The sequence below is a fragment of the Saccopteryx leptura genome, chromosome 3 (genome assembly GCF_036850995.1).
Source record: "Saccopteryx leptura isolate mSacLep1 chromosome 3, mSacLep1_pri_phased_curated, whole genome shotgun sequence".
Lineage (NCBI taxonomy): Eukaryota > Metazoa > Chordata > Mammalia > Chiroptera > Emballonuridae > Saccopteryx > Saccopteryx leptura.
In genome coordinates this window covers 233,310,846-233,328,930 of record NC_089505.1, presented here as the reverse complement: position 1 = coordinate 233,328,930, position 18,085 = coordinate 233,310,846, and positions in this window count along the sequence as shown.

The window sequence follows — 18,085 nt, the reverse complement described above, 5'->3', positions numbered from 1 at the left end:
TGTTATTAAGGATTCAGTGAAATATGCTCAGATTGTGGTTAACATAAAGAAATCACCCATAAAAAGAAGCTACTATTTTCACTGCTAATGCCCCTTTGATCCCTCTAAGTTTGATCTTAATTCTTTCTTTCCTTTTCACACCATTCTTCTGGAATAAGTGGCCCATATCCGTTTTTTCTAATCCCTTTATCATTCAACTTCTCCTCTACAATTTACTCTCTGTGTTCTTAATCTCTGTATGAAAATTGCTTCCTCAAAGTTTAATACATGCCAAAGGTCCAGGCTCCAAAGCTGAACTTGGTATATGGTTTAAGAAAAGAAAATTTAAGGATTTCAAGCCATATATGGAGTAACCATAATAGAAGACGATAGGAAAAATTTCAGAGCCAGGCAGAGATGGAATTAATTAGACTTGGGTCAGAGAAGCTTATCACTTTTGATGACAGCCGAGAAGTGCAAGACCTAAACTCAAAGTCCAAAACATGAGGCCAGGAGTAGTATGGAAAGAACAAATATGGAGCAGAGTGCTGGTGGATTAAAACAGGTTCATAACAAACAATATTCTGAACACTATATTTGACAAATAAAGCATACATGATTTGTAAACAATACATATATAGTTTGGCAAATTCCTACGAGGCTGGAAACATTTTCTTAAGTAAGCAGAACTGAAATGGGCAACAACCTTTTGTTTGAATTTTCTGCTGACTAAGGTAACACTGAAGCTTTCTGAGTTATCTTGGTGGAGAGCTGCTTCTTGGTCTGGGAGAAGCCTGTAGAGGTCTTTGGCTGTCTGGTGTATGCCTTTGACCCAGACTCCTCCTATCTCATGATTGGATAAGTTAAAGAAGTTCTGTTCTGATCTTTTTATTATTATTTTGAAGGAAAGCACTGTGTGGAGGAAGCGATCATGACAGATTACTTGGAGGAGGATGAACGAGGGAGCTAGTGTATGTATGTTTGTCATAGTATGTATGCATGTATGTAATATATGTGTAAAGCCAGTGGCCGCGGCCACTATCACAGCCACCTGGCCCATGCAGGTTCGCATTTGATTCAGACAGATGGTAATTGTTGGTCAAATAAGTTTGCCAATATGACGTATATGTTTGCTTGCTTATAGTTTGCATTGGGTGTGGGGGACAGGCTGTAAGCAGGCAGGGTCATTATAGCCTAAGGCAGGGGTCCCCAAACTACGGCCCGCGGGCCACATGCGGCCCCCTGAGGCCATTTATCCGGCCCCTGCCGCACTTCCGGAAGGGGCACCTCTTTCATTGGTGGTCAGTGAGAGGAGCATAGTTCCCATTGAAATACTGGTCAGTTTGTTGATTTAAATTTACTTGTTCTTTATTTTAAATATTGTATTTGTTCCCGTTTTGTTTTTTTTACTTTAAAATAAGATCTGTGCAGTGTGCATAGAGATTTGTTCATAGTTTTTTTTATAGTCTGGCCCTCCAATGGTCTGAGGGACAGTGAACTGGCCCCCTGTGTAAAAAGTTTGGGGACCCCTGGCCTAAGGCTTAGTTTTAAGACTAAGCTTTACTCCGCACCGTTGACTGTTGCATAATAGGGGGTGGTGCACTCTTATGAAGAATCCCATTTATGCCTCAGATAAGTGACTTTGTATCAGAGACTTCTTTGTTTGTATATTGGATTAAAGGTTTTGATTTCTACACTATAAAATGGGGCAGAGGAGCCCATGCTGTAGGAGAGCAGAGAAAGTCCATGTGGAGGAGAGGAGAAGCAGCTAAGATGACGGAGTGCTGAAGGAGAAGCCAGTTTGTGTAGAGAGAAGGAGATGGGGAACAGAGGTGAATAAGGCTGGTGAGCTAGAAACCTTAATTCTAGGAAAGGTTTGATTCGGATAAGTCAGTGGCTTTGGGAGCCTTGAATGGAAAGGAAAGTGTTTTCCTACTCTGTGTATTTCTTGCCCACAGGGTGCAAGCTAGGATTAAAGCTAATGGCCCACCAGTTATTGGCTTCGTTGTTTCATTACCGTCTGTCCGAATTAAATGCCAACCTGCACGGGCAGGTGGCTGTGTTGGTGGCCATGACTACTGGCCATACAGTAATGAAACAACGGAGCCAAGAACTGGTGGGCCATTACCTTTAATCCTAGCTTGCACCCGGCAGGCAAGAAATATACACAGTGGGTAAACACTTCCCTTTCCATTCAGGGCTCCCAAAGCCACTGACTTATCCGTTTCCTAGAACCAAAGGTTCCTACTTCACCAGCCTTATGCACCTCTGTTTTCCATCTCCTTCTTTCTGCACAAATGCTGCACAAACTGGCTTCTCCTTTAGCACTCCATCATCTTGGCTGCCTCTCCTTGCAATATTAATTTCAGGAACTAAGAGAGAGCGAGCCCCCAGTCTGCCCCATTTTATAGTGTAGAAATCAAAACCTTAAAGCCAATATACAAATAAGGAAGTCTCTGATACAAAGTCACTTATCTGAGGCATAAATGGGATTCCTCATAAGAGTGCACCACCCCACATCATGCAACAGTCAAGGGTGTGGGAAAAAGCTTAGCTTTGAAAAGATCTTAGTATTAAAAGGGCAGGAAAGGCTTAGTCTTAAAACTAAGCCCTAGGCTATAATGACTTTGCTGGCTTATAGCCTGTTTCCCACACTCAGTGCAAACTATAAGTGAGAAAACATATATATCATATATATTTATAAACTTATTTGACCAACAAGATGTATATGTGAGATTGTGCATAGCAATAGAAAAATAAACAGAAGAGGAGGATCTATGATTTCATATCTTAGTTTCAGGGATTTGCCAAGAACCTGTCCTCTTAACTATAGTTAGAAGGTAATGTCATCTTGCCACCTACCAGAACCATCTCCCACAGTGTATATCACCTATAATCCATGCCTTTAAAATGAGATTAAAGTCAAATAATCTTGTAGCTTTTTCATGAAAAGTCCAACCAGTCCTGGGAGAATTGTTTTCTACAGTTTGCAATTTCAATCTGCAGTAATATCATTTCCTTGCATTAAGTAACATTTGCAAGATGGCTGTACATCAGAGTTCCTACTTATTTTTTTTTTTACCAACTTGACTAGCCCTTGGAGGCTGGAGAGCAGGGCTCTACATCAGGACAGAGTATGTAAACAAGTACAGAATTGAACTGAAGACACTGGCTACTATGTATAAATGCAGGCTGTGTTTGATGGTATAATATAAGAGAAGGTCCTGACAATAAAAGTGGTTCAGAGTAGTTACCCAGGCAAAATTAAGGAGGTAGCAAAGTCAGAAAGACAGAACATGACACACAAAATAAGCAACAATGGAAAAACATACTGGAGTGTGGGCAAAGTTTCTAGAGAAAGCATCCAGGCACTGAGTTATGACTATAAGTGTCTCCTCTGTTTGGAATGGCAGAAGTAACGGTGGCATGTGACATTTCCTCTAGCCTGACTGAGGATTTTCCTTCAGTCAGATCTTTCTTGCAACATTAACTCAAATATTTTACAGGAGAATACCAAATTTAAATAAATAAGAACACGATCAAGGTTCCTGTGCAGTAGACAGTCATTTTTACCTTACTGTAAGCATGGTTTACTGAGTAATCAGGAACTTGTATTGATGATGCTCAGCTGCCCTAGAGACTATGTGCTAATCGGATGCCCCTGAAGCATGCACATGATGAGCATGCAGAAAAGCTGCAAAAAGCCCAGAAATTACATCTTCCCAGAGGGAAGCAGTCCACAGCCACTCCTCTCATGCCCATGTGGGTCCTGAGTGTGGAGGGATGTTTTTAGACATTGACCATTGCACTTTTGAGTCATGCTGTGTTGTTCATAATTTGTGTGTTATGGTCTTGCATGAATCATTTCCTAAAGCTAAGTAAAGTTGCTTTTGGTGTAGTCTTTTGTGTCTTATGAGTTTGATTGTAACCCTATGCTCCAGGCCACTGCTGCTGATGGAACTTAGAGTTGCAGGTGGCGTGATTCCTTTTGACTGGAAATTGGCAAGTATAACCTTTGAACCCTGTGCTGTATCAATGAGTTTTTTAAAAAATGCTTTTATCAGTTTAGTTTGCATTTATCTTGATATCTCTGCAGCATTTTGAACTTAACCACCTTTCATCCCTTGATCTCTTCTTATATTCTATGATATTGTTTTTAATCTTCTGCCTAGATGACACAAAGTCTGTTGTATATGCCTTCTCTTTTAACTGTGAGTATTCTTCTGAGGTGAAATCTTGTTCCTGTCTTCCTACCTACTGGCTCCCACAGGCTGGTTACCATCCACAATGCTTGCATTAGTTTTCCACTGCTGTGGAATGGATTACCATAATTTTAGGAGCTTATACACATACCTATATTAACTCAATCTCCATGGGTTAAGAGTCTGGGCATAGCAGAGCTGGGTCCTCTGCTCTGAGTCTCACAAGGCTGAAATCAAATTGTCAGTCAGGGCTGAAGTATCATCTGGCTCTTGGCATCTGTTCCAGTCTTTCTCAGGTTCTTGACAAATTTCATTTTCTTATAGCTATAAGACACATGGCATTCCAGAGCTAGTAAGAGAAAGACTCTGCTGCTTTGAGTCTCTCATCTCTAGACTTTGTTTTAAAGAATATAATTGACTAAATTAAGGCCATATAAGATGACCCTGTAGGGGATGAGCTTAGCATTCTCTATGCTAAAATACTAAAAATACTATTTCTATGCTGATAATTCCAAAATTGGCTTCTCCACTGAGCTCAAGGACCACATTTTCTAACATCGGAATCTGGTTTAAAATAGTGTCTGACAGCTCTTGTTATATATAACATCTCTCAACTTTTTGTAGAAGTATACATGTATAAAATACACATATTTTTTAAAGCTCACAATAACATATCTCAAACCTTAAAATAACAGTAATGAAAGAATTCAGAAAGAATTTTCCATAAGTCCAAGGTCGTTAGAGTTGGCTTGGTGAATATAAATACCAATGTTCACTCAGTTTGGGAGGCTAGAAAAGCAGTATATCTGTTGTCTTGGAAAAGGTAGAATATACTTTAATCATACCACTGTTTATATCCTGACTATAAGCCTAAAACTTATGATAATCAGAGAACTTGGTGACTGTTCTTAAACACTTGAGTTCTGCTTTTGATGTTATCAATACACGTTGGTGTTCTGTTTCTACATTTATTCATAAATACATGACAGGACTTTTGATGGTACACTATATTCTGAAAGCAGTTGAGCATAAGCAGAATTCTTCAGAGAGGAGAAGAGAGTGAGAATCCTAGTAGTAGTGCAAGTTGGAGGAGGTGGCTCCAATTTAGTATTAGAAAACCAAGCATGTGGTAGAAGATCCTGCTTAATCTGACTAGATAAACATATTTTAGAGATTGGGAAATGGGCTTAAAATAATGCTATAACACTACCTTAGTTCTGTAAATCTGAGAGGAGGCTGTATTTATCCAAAGTCTAGCATTATCTTTCTCTCCAAATGTGAGGGACAAAGGATATATATCTAAAAATATTTCATCCCCAATTAAGAGATCCATCATCCTTAAGACTTAGAGAAAGGGCATACCCAGAAAAATGTTGTTCCATAGCAACCATAACATTCAAAAGGCTGTTCGATTTTCTCACATGGAAGTGAGAAGACTTATGCATATATACACAGTACATGACATATATATGGCTTACTCTGGAAGCTGTATAGCTTCATGTTTCTGTTTTAATATCATTTCCCCCTTGGGTACCTCACTCAGCTTCCTTCCCATCTGTACTTCTACCTTGCTTCTCATCTAGCAGTCATTTTACTTCAGTTCATTCTCTTTTTATTGTCTTCTTCATCAATAGAACAACAACTTCAGCAATCTGGAGTTTATGAAATTCTCCATTTGCATAGTTTCAAAAAGATCATTTTCTTTTTTAATAAAAATTGAGTTTCCATTTCCTTTAGGGTGTTGTACCAGTGCCCCAAATACAGTATTATAAAACAAAAATGACTTTTTTTCCCTCAAATCATCTTCATTTACCAATTTTTCTATCACTCTAAACTGTGCTATTTCTTCTCTAGTTACTTTCAAACTTACATGATTAGAACCTTAGAATCTTCGTTGATTAACCCCTATATCACTCACTTGATTCCTTTACAATTGCTATTAATTCATTATAGAAATTAACTATTTCTTATGCCCATGTTTTTTGGATACTTCATGAACAAACAGCTGAGTTTTGCATATTCCTCTTATTATCAGGTCATTAGAATTATAAATCCAGGTAAAACCTCTTTTTCAAAATTTATTTTCTTTTTATCTCTAAACTATAATCTGGTTTTCCTATGATGCTTACTTAAAATGATTTGATATATGTTTCTTAATATGCATGTATTCTTATAAAAGACACAGGTGTTCATATATACATATGTTTAATGTACATAATTTAATGAGCTATAGAACTTATTTTGCTTCATACTATTTTTTAAAGATTTTATTTATTGATCTTTAGAGAGAGGAGAGAGAGAAAGGCAAGAGGGTGGAGAAGTGGAAAGCATCAACTCATGTTGCTTCTCACATGTGCCTCAACTGGGCAAGCCTGGTGTCTTGAACGAGCGACCTCAGTGCTCCAGGTCGACGCTCTACCTATTGTGCCACCACAGGCCAGGTAACTTCTTACTATTTTGATTCAATACTATTTTTAAGACCTATGGATGAACAGTAAAAACAAATAGTTCCTTGTTTCTGACTGTAGCAATATAATATATTATATAGATCTACCTCATTTTCCTTATCTATTTCTCTGGTAACAGGCACTGATATTGCTTCCACTACTGGGAAAACACAAACAAATATCTTCCCATAGATCTCTGTACAGGCCTAGTTCATTACAAAGTGTCACATACACACACATACAGTACTCTGCAATGGAAATATATGAAGTTTATTAGGGAATCCCTTACAAGTATAGAAATAGGGAGAGCACAATGCCCTGGACTCTCACTGCCCTCCAGCTTAGGTCTTGCCCAGGTAGTCTAAATGCAACATGACCAGTGTTCCAGAGATGCTCATCACTGTAACACTCAACATATTTATAGAGTTGAGGGCCAGTAAAGTCTAAGAGTAGTATATTATTAGAGAAGCAGAACTTCTAGAGGCAACCAGTTGAACACACCCTTCTTCAGTGGTAGTACTCAGACCTGCTGAACCAGCTCAAAACAAGAAAAGGAACATCCAGGACCAGGACAATATGTATCTCATCAGCCTGCATAAGACTTTCTCTAGTATATACAATAAAGTGTGTGAGTGCTGAGACATTGATATTCTTCATTTTACCAAGTGTTTCTAATTGCTTTTCACAAAGGTGTTACTAGTTCACATTTTCACCAACACTGCATGACGATCCATATTTCTTCTGATATCAGTCAAATTTTCTGTTAGTCCACTTTCAAATGTTTGTCAGTCTACTGTGTCTAAATTGGTATCTCATTTTAATTTTCTTTATTTCTTTAATTTTCTGTTATTTCCACTGAGATTTAAGCATATGTTAAAATCCTGCAAGTCATTTAGATTTTTCTATCTATGAGTTGCTTGTTTAGTTTGAATTTTCAGCCTTCCCTTATTGCTTTGCATGATTTTTTGATATATTCTTAATGAGTTTGTTCAATAAAAATTCCTATGATAAATAAAATGTTCTCTATCTATATTGTTAAACATGGTAGCCACTACCCTCATATGGGTAGGGAATACTTAAAATGTGGTTAGTGCAACTGAGGAAATGTAATTCAAGTTAATTGATTTAAAGTTCATATTTTAATAGCCATATATAGCTAGGGTCTATGTATTAGAGAATGTAGTTCTAGATAAGACTCTTCTATTGTCAAGTTTTTTTATTCCTAATTTAAATAGTGTGGTTTAATTTAGTTGCTACTTAATTTTTCAATTTTTGTCTGTTTTAGAGACTAACAATATCTTCTTCCAACTTACATATTTCCATTAATTCCATCTATAGTTTAAATATGTTAATAGAAACATAAAGCTTTACCTTCTAATTTTTTTTTCTTGTTATGAAGGCATTTCTTATCTCTAGGTCCAATACTGTTGTGCTTTTTTCTATTAATTTCATAATTTTACTTTTACATTTAAGTATTTTTTATATATTCTGCTCTGTTAGACAGTTTTCCAAGACATCTTTTTCCCCATGGATTTGTGATGTCAACTTTATTACATATTTTATTTCTAAACACAGTTCAATTTCTGAGTTCTTTATTGTCTTCCATTGTTCTGTTTGCCTATTCTTGGAGAAGTACCATTTGGTTTCTGTTATTATGACTTTATAGTGTGTCCAAATATCCAACAGTATTAGTTGTCTTCCTTTAATATTTGTGGAACTTATATTTTTCACATAAATTTTTAGAATAAAAATTTGTCAAAAATCCAGCTAGAATGTTAATTATGGTCACATAATTATAGTGAGTTATAGTGAGTTATAGTGTGAATAAGGGCTATATTGACAACTGTAAAAGATTGTGATCCTGCCTGACCAGGCAAAGGTGCAGTGGACAAAGCATCAGACTGGGGCACAGAGGACCCAGGTTCAAAACCCCGAGGTTGTCAGCTTGAACCTGGGCTCATCCAGCTAGTGTGGTGTCACTGGCTTGAGCATGGGATCATAGACATGACTCCATGGTCACTCACTTGAGCCCAAAGGTCACTGGCTTGAAGCCCAAGTCACTGGCTTGAGCCCAAGTCTCTGGCTTGAGCAAGGGGTCACTCACTCTGCTGTAGCCCCGCGTACAAGGCACATATGGGAAAGCGATCATTGAACAACTAAGGTGCTGCAACGAGAATTGATGCTTCTCATCTCTCTCCTTTCCAGTCTGTCTGTCCCCATCTGTCCCTCTCTCTGTCTCTCTCTCTCTCTGTTTCTGTCACAAAAAAGAAAAAAGATTGTGATCCCTTCTGTTAATGTGGTTTAACCCTCCATTTTTATATGTTCATTTTATATTTCTCATCATTCTATTTTTGCATTAAGTCAATTACTATATATTTAATTTTTTTGCTACTATAGTTGGTGATTGGACTAAGGACACTTTTTGTAAGTTAAATTTGTACTAAAAATTTGTTAAACAATTACATTAGTTCCAATGTTATGTCTAATAATTATTTTTTTGTGTGTATGTTTTTCTGAAGTGAGAAGCGGGAGGCAGAGAGACAGACTCCCGCATGCACCTGACTGGGATCCACCCAGCATGCTCACCAGGGGGCGATGCTCTGCCCCTCTGGGGCATGGCTCCATTGCAACAGGAGCCAGTGTAGCACCTGAAGTAGAGGCCACGGAGTCATCCTCAGTGCCTGGGCCAACTTTGCTCCTGTGGAGCATTGCTGTGGGAGGGGAAGAGAGAGATAAAGTAGAGGGGAAAGGGTGGAGAAGCAAATGAGCACTTCTCCTGTGTGCCTTGGCTGGGAAATGAACCTGGGACTTCCACATGCCGGGTCAACATTCTACCACTGAGATAGCTGGCCAGGGTGTTATGTTTAATACTGGAATGATTATATTATCAACAAATACCTGTAATTCTAACTTTTTAATTATCTTCTTGTTTCTCTCTCTCCTTTGTTTTTTGTTTTGATTATATTTTAGTTTTATTTTATGACACTGGTTCCAACATTTTGCATTGTGTTAAATGCTAACAACAATAATGCACATAGATAATTGGCATTTTTGTCCTTTTTTTATTTTAAAGGATGTGAATTAAAGTTTCCTTTATAAGAGTAATGTTTGCTCTAGATTTTTTTCTTCCTTTTCCAAGTGAGAGGAAGGAGAGGAAGAAGATAGAGAGATGGACTCCCGCCTGTGCCTCCACCAGGATCCATCCAGCAACCCATGCCTGGTGCCAATATTTTGCTCATCTGGGGGTGTGCCCAAACAGAGCTATATTTTAGCACCTGAGGTGGAGGCTCCATGTAGCCATCCTCAGTGCCCGGGGCTGATGTGCTTGAACCAAATGAGCCATGGCTGCAGGAGTGGGAAAGAGAGAAAAAGAGAGAAGAGGGAGGGGGAAGGGTGGAGAAGCAGATGATCACTTCTCCTGTGTGTCCTGATCAGAAATCAAACCTGGGACACCCACATGCCAGGCTGATGCTCTACCACTGAGCCAACTGACCAGGGCTACACTAGATTTTTTATGTAATTTTTTATATCAAGTTAAAAAATTATTGTTCATTTCTAAAAATCTCACATTTAAAAAACATAAATAGGTACCAAACTTCATAAAATTATTTGATTGAAATGATTATGTGATTTTTCTCTTTATAATTAATTTGTTATAATTGATATATGTATTGATGTCAAACCATTCTTACATTTCTGGAATAAACTCTACAATAATTAGTCATACAACTGAATCCTCTAGAGTGAAGAAATTAGGACAAGGATTAAGGTGCTAACAGTTTATATAGAAGATGCCAGTCCAGGACCATGAGGGTTAGTAAAAAGGAAATTGAAGTCAGGAGAAAGGCAATGCATCACAGTAGGATGCATTACAGCACTGGGTACTGCTTCACCATGGGTCCCAAATAAAAAAGACCATCAGATTTTCCATTGACTTTTTTATGTAGCATGTATATCTTTTCTGACAGCACTTCTGAGAAATCACATGAAAGACAAAAGAAGGAAAATGTACCTGCTCAGTTCCTTCTGATCCCCCATTCTTCCTTGGTTCAAGTTCATCCCATGGGATACTAAAGCTCCCACACTTCTTTATTGTGCCATCTCTGCATTGGTGGCTTCTCAGAAAGGTAGATCTCATACTCCACAGTGTGGTGCTTCACCCATTTCTAACAATGAAAGAATATCCTCTTATACTTGGGAAGGACTGCATAAAATGACCTAAGACCACTGGATCTTTAAAAAATTTACCCAGGGCAATACTCTAAGTACTTCTGGTTCTTTTTCTTCTGTTCTTTAAGGCAAATGTGTTTAGTAGGAAATCTAGTGTACATATTAATTCCTACTAACCTGATTTATATTTGCATGGCATTAAAATATAGTGAACCCGGTAATATTCTTTGAGTTGTCAAAGCAATCAAGGTTCTTAAAAACTATATTATGACTGAGACAAGGTAAATTACTCTAACTCTGAGACACAAAGGAGATGTTTCAAGAGGCAAATTTAATGGGCATGTGATAGAAACTATCAGATCCACATCTTTTCAATTTTTAACTATGACACTAATCTCTGTCATTCCTCTCAAAAGTAGCAGTAATTTTAAAAAGCATATTTTAAGGTAAGTGGTTCATATAAACTGCAGCTAGTTTTGGGAGTCAGGGTAATTGTTAGGAAAGATATAAAGGAAAATTTGTTTCCTACAGTTCACCCATATCCCATTGTGGCAAAATTTCAGTCACAGGTCTGTTTGTTTCCCACAATTATAGCAATTACAGATTAATTTCACTCATCCCCATTTCTTTCCCCATATCCTTATTTTCATTAAATACCATAGAAAATTATAAAGTATACATTTTAATAGTTATTTGGATTACCAATAGGGATTTAGAACCCAGAGAATTTCAATTCTTTAATGAATTGCATAGGCACTCATCCACCCATTTCCTAATTCATTTGTTTTATGCCCGTGATGGCGAACCTATGACACGCGTGTCAGCACTGACACACATAGCCATTTTCGATGACATGTGGCTGCATGCAGCCACATACCAGAGAAGTATGGGGCTGCATGCCAAGAAGGACGTTTCATCCTCAGCTCCTGCATGGCCAGGTGCAATATAGCTGAGGATAAAACATTTGCTATAGTGTAGACACTCTGTGTCGGAGGTCTGTAGGCCAAACAAGAGAACTCTGGCACAGAGTGTCTAGTTCTGCGACTTCCGGTTAGGCCGTTAGGGGATGTTTTGATCACTTCCTGCCGGCGGAGTAGGGAGCAGCGGAATGCCCCGGGGGACGCATCTCTGGGGGCCCTGTGATCGCCATTACCAGCAACCACATAACCACAGCAACCATCATCCAATCTACTGTTCTTCTGGGGTGTCGTGGATTTCTAATTGACCATCATTATTACTGAGATAAGTGAGGGGGAGGCTAGGAGAGGCGAGGGCCTGTGCTATAGGTACCATTTCCCGCCATTAGAAATAACAGCAGCCATCTTAATTTACATAGGATGCAACTTGCAGAATTTCAAGACAGCATCTGGGCTCAGGTGTTTGTCAACTTGAGGTCAAAGCTTGAGAATCTGGAAAGGTGCCGCCTGGAGAATCAAGAGGAGTGCCACTACGAACAGGACATTTGGAGTGCCTGGAACCGATTACCAGACACTTTTAGCACCCTGAAAAATATAGCAATGGCTTTACTCACATTTTTTCCCTCTACGTACTTTTGTGAGACCTTATTCTCAGCGTTAAATAACATCAAAACCAACAAAAGAAACAGATTGACAGATGAAGTTAGTAGCGCTTGCTTGGGCTTGAAGTGTACAAAATACCAACCTTCAATGGAAGATTTAGCCAATGAGATTCAGCAACAAAAAAGTCACTAATAGGCAGGTTAGTTAAAGAATTCCCTGTCCCCCTCACTTAAGTCAAGTTCACAGCACCCCACAAAAGTTAAATAATATCAAGACTAACAAAAGAAACCGACTGACAGATGAACGAAGAAGTCACTAAGCAGATAAGTTAAATAATTAGTTTTTGGTTTATTAAATACAGTTATATATTACAATTATACATTTTTGTTATTTAAACTATAAATATCACAAAATTATGATTTTCTTTCTTGAAGTGACACACCACCCGAGTTATGCTTGTTTTTTTGGCAAATTTTGACACACCAAGCTCAAAAGATTGCCTATCACTGTTTTATGCATTTAAAAAATTTTTTTTTTTTTTAGCGAGAGAGTGAGAGGGACAGACAGGAAGGGAGAGAGATAAGAAGCATCAACTTATAGTTGTGGCAACTTAATTGTTCATTGCTTTTTCATATGTGCCTTGACTTGGGCAGGGGACTTTAGCTGAGCCAGTGACTCAAGCCAGCAACCATGGGGTCATGTATATGATCCCATGCTCAAGCCAGCTATCCTGCACTCAAGCCAATGACCTCAGGATTTTTTTTTTTTTTTTTACCTCAGGATTTTGATCCTGGGTCCTCAGAGACCAGGTTGATGCTCTATCTACTGCAGCACCACTTGATCAGGCCCATGCATTCTTGTTAAATAAAAATAGATGGAGTTCTGGATATGGATCCCATAGGAGATGAGAGAATTGGAAGTGAATACATGAAAGCTAACTGCATAGAGATGAACAAGGAAGACTGGAGGGTGGTCAGCAAGAGAGAAGAAAAAGAAAAAAGATGTAAAAAATAAAAGAATAAGTCTCAGGGTATGATCAGGTTTCAGAAGAAAAAAAAGCTGTATTATTAAAAACAAAGCCCTCGCCTGACCAGGTGGTGGCGCAATAGATAGAGCGTAAGACTGGGATGAGGAGGACCCAGGTTGCTGGCTTGAGTGTCAACTCATCCAGTTTGAGTGCGGGCTCACCGACTTGAGCGTGGGATCATAGATATGACCCCATGATTGCTGCCTTGAGCCCAAAGGTTACTGGCCTGAAGCCCAAGGTCACTGGCTTGAGACCAAGGTCACCAGCTTAAGCAAGGGGTCACTCACTCTACTGTAGCCCCCCAGTCAAGGCACATCTGAGAAAGCAATTAATGAACAACTAAGGTGCTGCAACAAAGAATTAATGCTTCTCATCTATCTCCCTTCCTATCTGTCTGTTCTTATTTGTCTCTTTATCTGATCTTTCTCTTTGTCTCTGTAACAACAACAAAAAAAAACAAAACAGTGGTAGAGCGTCGGCTTGGCGTGCAGAAGTCCCGGGTTCGATTCCTGGCCAGGCACATAGGAGAAGCGCCCATCTGCTTCTCCACCCCTCCCCCTCGCCTTCCTCTTTGTCTCTCTCTCCCCCTCCCACAGCCGAGGCTCCATTGGAGCGAGGATGGCCCGGGCGCTGGGGATGGCTTCTTGGCCTCTGCCCCAGGCGCTGGAGTGGCTCTGGTCGCAACAGAGCGACGCCCCGGAGGGGCACAGCATCGCCCCCTGGTGGGCGTGCCGGGTGGATCCCGGTCGGGCGCATGCGGGAGTCTGTCTGACTGTCTCTCCCCGTTTCTAGCTTCAGAAAAATACAAAAATAAATAAATAAATAAATAAATAAATAAATAAATAAATAAATAAAAAACAAAACAAACAAACAAAAACAAAGCCTCTCTTGGTTGTTAAAGGTATAGTTCTTGTGAAAGATAAATCCTGTGGAGCTGAGACCATTTCATTTCTTCAGGGAAGGTGGATATTCTCAAAATGTGGTTTCTGGACCATCATTTTGTTTGTTGGTTTGTTTGTTTTACACATACTTTTTAATTTTTTTATTATTATTAATTTTAATGGGGTGACATTGATAAATCAGGGTACATATGTTCAGAGAAAACATCTCCAGGTCATTTTGACATTTGATTATGTTGCATCACCTTCTATCTGGTTTTCATTGTGCCCCTCCCTTCCCCCCCCCTCTCTCCTTCCTCCGTAACCACCACCCTCTTGTCCATGTCTCTGAGTCTCATTTTTATGTCCCACCTATGTATGGATTCATATAGTTCTTAGTTTTTTCTGAGTTACTTATTTCGCTCAGTATAATGTTATCAAGGTCCATCCACGTTGTTGTAAATGATCCGATGTCATCATTTCTTATGGCTGAGTAGTATATATGTGCCAAAGCTTTTTAATCCACTTGACCACTGAGGGACATTTGGGTTGTTTTCAGATCTTTGCTATTGTGAACAATGCTGCCATAAACATGGGGGTGCATTTCTCCTTTTGAAACAGTAATATAGTGTTCTTGGGGTATATTTTTAAAAGTGGGATAGCTGGGTCAAAAGGCAGTTCCGTTTTAAATTTTTTGAGGAATCTCCATACTGTTTTCCACAGTGGCTGCACCAGTCTGCATTCCCACCAGCAGTGCAGGAGAGTTCCCTTTTTTCAACATCCTTGCCAGCACTTATTCTGTGTTGTTTTGTTGATGAGCGCCATTCTGACTGGTGTGAGGTGATATCTCATTGTGGTTTTAATTTGCATTTCTCTAATGATTAATTATGTTGAGCATTTTTTCATATGCTTGTTGGCCATCTGTATATCCTCTTTAAGAAGTGTCTATTCATTTCTTTTGCCCACTTTTTGATTGGATTGTTTGTCTTCTTGGTGTTGAGTTTCACAAGTTCTTTATAAATTTTGGCTATTAACCCCTTATCAGACGTATTATCGAATATGTTCTCCCATTGTGTAGTTTGTCTTTTTATTCTGCTCTTAATTGTCTTTAGTTGTGCAAAAGCTTTTTAGTTTGATAAAGTCCCATTTGTTTATCCTGTCTTTTATTTCACTTGCCATGGAGATAAATTGGCAAATATTGTAAGATGCTTATGGTTTCACGGCTTACATTTAAGTCTTTTATCCATTTTGAGTTTATTTTTGTGAATGGTGGAAGTTGGTGGTCTAGTTTCATTTTTTTGCAAGTAGATGTCCAGTTTTCCCAACACTATTTGTTAATGAGGCTGTCTTTACTCCATTGTATGCTCTTACCTCCTTTGTCAAATATCAGTTGTCCATAAAAGTGTGGGTTTATTTCTGGGTTCTCTGTTCTTTTCCATTGATCTAAATGCCTGTTCTTATGCCAGTACCAGGCTGTTTTGAGTACAATGGCCTTGTACTCTAACTTGATATCAGGAAGTATGATACCTCCCACTTTATTCTTCCTTTTCAAGATGGCTGAGGCTATTCGTGTTCTTTTTTGGTTCCATATAAATTTTTGGAATCTTTGTTCTACATCTTTGAAGTATTTCATTGGTATTTTAATTGGTATGGCATTGAATTTATAAATTGCTTTGGGTAATATAGAGATTTTAATGATGTTTATTCTCCCTAACCATGAGCACAGTATATGCTTCCACTTGTTTCTATCTTCCCTGATTTATTTATCAATGTTTTATAATTTTTTGAGTACAAGTCTTTAATCTCACTGGTTAAATGTATTCCTAGATACTTAATTTTTTTGGTTGCAATGGTGAAGGGGATTGCTTCCTTAATTTCTCTTTCTGCCAGTTCTTTGTTAGTCTATAAAAATTCCTCTGATTTCTGAGTATTAATTCTATATCCAGCCACCTTGCTGAATTCATTTATCAGGTTCAGTAGTTTTTTGACTGAGACTTTAGAGTTTTCTATATACAATATTATATCATCTGCAAATAATTATAGTTTTTCTTCTTCTTTTCCAATTTGGATGCCTTTTATATCTTCCTCTTGTCTGATTGCTGTGTCTAGAACTTCCAGAACTATGTTGAATAAGAGTGGTGAAAGGAGCCCTGGCCAGTTGGCTCAGCGGTAGAGCGTCGGCCTGGCGTGCGGGGGACCCGGGTTTGATTCCCGGCCAGGGCACATAGGAGAAGCGCCCATTTGCTTCTCCACCCCCCGCCCCTTCCTCTCTGTCTCTCTCTTCCCCTCCCGCAGCCAAGGCTCCATTGGAGCAAAGATGGCCCGGGCACTGGGGATGGCTCCTTGGCCTCTGTCCCAGGCGCTAGAGTGGCTCTGGTCACGGCAGAGCGATGCCCCAGAGGGGCAGAGCATCGCCCCCTGGTGGGAAGAGCATTGCCCCTGGTGGGCGTGCTGGGTGGATCCTGGTCGTGCGCATGCGGGAGTCTGTCTGACTGTCTCTCCCTGTTTCCAGCTTCAGAAAAATACAAAAAAAAAAAAAAAAAAAAAAAAAAAGAGTGGTGAAAGGGAGGAACCCCTGGCTTGTTCCTGAGTTTATTTTTGTGAATGGTGGAAGTTGGTGGTCTAGTTTCATTTTTTTCATGTAGATGTCCAAAGGGGGCACACCTGGCTTGTTCTTCATCTTAAGGGGATTGCTATTAATTTTTGCCCATTGAGTTTGGTGTTGGCTGTGGGTTTGTCATAGATGGCCTTTATCATGTTGAGGTATGTTCCCTGTATTCCCACTTTGCTGAGAGTTTTGATCATGAATGTGTGCTGGACTTTATTAACTGCTTTTTCTGCATCTATTGAAATTATCTCATTATTTTTCTTTTTCCTTTTGTTTATGTGATGAATCAAATTGGTTGATTTGCAAATATTATACCAGCCTTGCCTCCTCAGAATGAATCCCACACGATCATGGTATATGATTTTTTTCATATATTGCTGGATCCGGTTTGCTAATATTTTGTTGAGGATTTTGGCATCTGAATTCATCAGGGATTTTGGCCTATAGTTTTCTATTTTTGTGTTGTCTTTGCCTGGTTTTAGAATCAGAATTATGCTCACTTCATAAAAGGAAATTGGAAGTCTTCCTTTTTCTTGAATTTTTTTGAAATAACTTGAGAAGGGTAGGAGTTAGATCTTTGAATATTTGGTGGAATTCACTTGTGAAGCCATCAGGTCGAGGGCTTTTCTTTTTTGGGAGTTTTTTGATAACTGTTTTGATCTCATTTGTTGTAATCAGTATGTTTAGGTTTTCTGATTCTTACAGATTAATTTTTGGAAGATTAATGTTTCAAGGAATTTGTCCATTTTATCTAGGTTGTCTAGTTTTTTGGCATGCAGTTAGTTCTTCATAGTATTTTCTTACAATATTTTGTATTTCTGTTGTGTCAGTTGTTATATCTCAACTCTCATTTCTAATTTTATTTATTTGAGTCCTCTCTATTTTTCTCTTGGTGAGTCTGGTTAAAGGTTCATTGATCTTGTTTACCCTTTCAAACAACCAGCTCGTGGTTTCATTGATCCTCTGTATTGTTTCTTTAGCCTCTATGTCATTTATTTCTGCTCTGATCTTTATTATTTCCTTCCTTCTACTAGCTCTGGGCTTTACTTGCTGTTCCTTTTCTAATTCTTTTAGATGCAGGGTCAAGTTGTTTATTTGAGCTTTTTCTAGCTTCTTGAGGTATGCCTGTAATGCTATGAACTTCCCTCTCAGGGCTGCTTTTGCTGTGTTTCATAAATTTTGAGTTGATGTATGCTCATTATCATTTGTTTCTAGGATTTTTACAATTTCTTATTTGATCTCATTGTTAACCCA